The following is a 3,780-nucleotide window of genomic DNA, read 5'->3' as shown; positions in this document are numbered from 1 at the left end:
TGCTTCAGACCAGAAGGAGGTTTGTTTGTTTGCCTTTCTCAGTAGGACTACTTTGCTGTTTTAATCCTGAGAACCACTGAGCTACCACTCACACACTCTCACACTGGAAGGTGAAAGACAAGTACATTCATTCTTGAGTGTGGTTTTTGCTCAGTGACCTGGTGAACTTGAATCCTTTTGGATACTCGTTTCCCTATCTACAAATTAAGGATGTGCAAACCTTCTAGCTGGTAAGACCATAAAGAGAAAAAAAATATGCTGAGATCTAGAACACACATAAAATATAAGAAAGTATATAAGAAACTCTACATACTTGAGGAATTGAGTCCAGCCTCATATAAGTAAATATGTCAATAGCATCCACCCTTCCTGTACTTTGTTAGCATCGTTCTTGTTTGATTGGAGGCAACAACAGTCAAGCCACAATCATGAGAAATCAAAATGGCTTTATGGATTTGAGTTTTTAACAAACCCTATATTTTCACAGCTTCTTTTTTCTTTTAACTTGGCTTAAATTGCCTTTCCTGAAATCAATACACTGCATTTACAGTGATACTTTAGGAGAAAAGGACAATGGCTTTTTTTTTTTTAGGATCAATAACAAATGACTTGATTTTTATCTAGGCAAGACATATCCAGATTAACTCTTGAGAGCTAAGAGAAGTCATCCTCAGAGCTGAGGCTCACCCAAGATTTGCTCTGACTGCTCTAGGCTCAGCTTACAGTTATTTTGAGGGTAGAAGAACGAAGAGGAAGAGAAGAGAATTAAAAGCAAGGGGGAGGAAGGTAAAGGAAAGAATGGTCAGGACAACTTGCAGAGGTCAGTCAGTCAGGTACACACTCAGCTTAGCCTTTAACTAGGTCTGTGATGTACAGTCCGTCACTGTGTCTCTTTGCACTTCCAGTTCCTATATCGGGAAAACATCGTGAGAAAATATTCTAGCATTGTAGGGTGTCAATTTTTTTAATTGCATGTATCTTAGGTCAGTGCAAAGGACTGAATGGGTCCTCTAAAGAGAATGTGTTAGAAATTTTATACTCAGGGCAACAGTGGCAGTGATGAGGGGTAGGGCTTGCTGAGATGTGAGTAATGGATCCTTATAAAAAACTAAGTTCATTCTCTCTCTCTCTCTCTCTCTCTCTCTCTCTCTCTCTCTCTCTCTCTCACTGTGTGTGTGTGTGTATGTGTGTGTATCCCTAATATAACAAGTGTGATCAGTTCTTTATAAGTTCCTTAATTTTTACTTCCCAGCCTCCAGGATTATGAACCAAATTTTCTGTTTATTATAAAATAAAAGGTTTCAGGTATTCTGTTATAAGAAGACAGAATGCCAGGGACACGGTCCTGGTGAGAAGTTGTTCCAACTAGCCAGGGTGCAGAGAGATCTCTGCCAAGCATGCGGAAAGAATGCCTCCCGTCCCAGCTTGGTTCAAGGAAACAGTAACCCAGCATCACTTTATTCCCAGCCGAAGGGCATTAGTGCACAACAGACACTCAGACCATTCACCACCAGGAACAGGTGAGATCCAGGAAGACAGGCCTGGTGAGAAGGCGTTCCGAATAGCCAGGAATCAAGAGATCCAGGGACACAGGTCAGATACGAGAAAGAGGCAAAAACCAATCACTGATGACCACGTATAATCACAGACAACAAGACAGCAAGAGGAAAGCGAAAGAACATACCCCAGGGAAACCAAGACAACCAGGCAACACCAAAATCCAGCTATCCCATCACATCAAACAGCAGAATGCCAAACACTCCAGAAAAAGAACACTCAGACCTGAAATCATACCTCAAGACGATGATAGAAATACTTAAACAAGAACGGGAGGAAAAGCATAAAGAATTAGAAGCTTTTAAAGAGAAAACAAGAAAAACACTCAAAGAACTCAAAGCATGAGAGGTAAACAGAACCAAAGAGATGAAGGAATGGAAGAAAGAATTTAAAACGGAAATGGACACAATAAAGAAAACACTAAAAGAGACAACCCTAGAGGTAGAAAACCTAAAAAAGAAATCAGAAGTCACATATGGAAACATTTTTAACAGACTACAAGAGATGGAAGAGAGAATGTCTGGGGCCGAAGACAACACTGAAACAAAGACAAAACAATCAGAGAAGAAGCAAAAACCAAAAAGCTGCTAACCCAAAATGTCCAGGAGATCCAGGACACAATGAGAAGACCAAATCTAAGAATAATAGGAATAGAAGAGGGCAAAGAATATCAACTAAGGGGCACAGTAAATATCTTCAACCAAATTGTAGAAGAAAACTTCCCTACCCTTAAGAATGAGATGACCATGAGCATGAAACAAGCCGACCGAACTCCAAATATGTTGGACCAGAAAAGAAATTCCTCCAGACACATAATAGTCAAAATGCCAAGTGCCCAAAGCAAAGAAAAATATTAAACAATGGCAGAGTCAAAGAAGCAATAAAGAAAGAAATTAAGTCTTTTCTATAATACAATGAAAATGAAAACACAACATACCCAAACCAATGGGATACACTGTAATCAGTAAAGAGAGGAAAACTCATAGCGCTAAATGCTTCCAAAAAGAAACTGGAGAGAACATACATTGGCAACTTGACAGCACAGCTAAAAGCTCTAGAACAAAAGGAAGCAGATACACCAAAGAGGAGTAGACAGCAAGAAATAATCAAACATAGGGCAGAAATCTACCAAATAAAAACAAAATGAACCATTCAAAGAATCAACAAAACCAAGAGCTGGTTCTTTGAAAAAATCAACAAGATTGATAAACCCTTAACCAGACTAACTAGAGGGCAAAGAGAGAGTATACAAATTAACAAAATCAGAAAGAAAAGTGGAGAAATAACAACTGAAACTGAGGAAATTCAAGAAATCATCAGATCTTACTACTAAAGCCTTTACTCAACAAAGCTGGAAAATCTGGAGGAAATGGATGAATTCCTAGACAAATACAAGGTACTAAAGTTAAATCAGGACCAGGAAAACCATCTATATAATCCCATAACACCTAAAGAAATAGAGGTAGTCATCAAAAGCCTCCCAACCAAAAAAAGCCCAGGTCCAAATGGGTTTAGTGTAGATTTTTCTCAGACATTTATTGACGACATAATACCAATACTCTCCAAACAATTCCACAAAATAGAATCAGATCGAAAATTACCCAACTCATTTTTTGAGGCTACAATACCCCTCATTCCTAACCCACACATAGACCCTACAAAAAAAGAGAACCTCAGACCAATCTCACTTATGAACACTGATACAAAAATACTCAACAAAATCCTTGCAAACTGAATCCAAGAACACATCAAAACAATCATTGACCATGATCAAGTAGCCTTCATGCCTGGCATGCAGGGATGGTTTAACATATGGAAATCCATCAATGTAATCCACCATATAAACAAACTCAAAGAAAAAAACCACATGGTCATCTCACTAGATGCTGAGAAAGCATTTGACAAAATTCAACAACTCTTCATGTTAAAAGACTTGGAAAGAACAGGAATCCAAGGCCCATACCTAAACATAATAAAAGCAATATAGAGCAAACCAACAGCCAACATCAAACTTAACAGTGAAAAATTTGAAGCAATCCCACTAAAATCAGGGACTAGACAAAGCTGCCCACTCTCCCCCTACCTATTTAACATAGTACTGGAAGTCCTGGCCAGAGCAATTAGACAGCAAAAGAAAATCAAAGGGATACAAATTGGAAAGGAAGAAATAAAAACATCACTCTTTGCAGATGACATGATAGTGTACTTAAGCCACCCCACAAA

Source organism: Micromys minutus, assembly GCF_963924665.1.
Source record: "Micromys minutus genome assembly, chromosome: 1".
Lineage (NCBI taxonomy): Eukaryota > Metazoa > Chordata > Mammalia > Rodentia > Muridae > Micromys > Micromys minutus.
Note: the sequence above shows the minus strand (reverse complement) of the source record.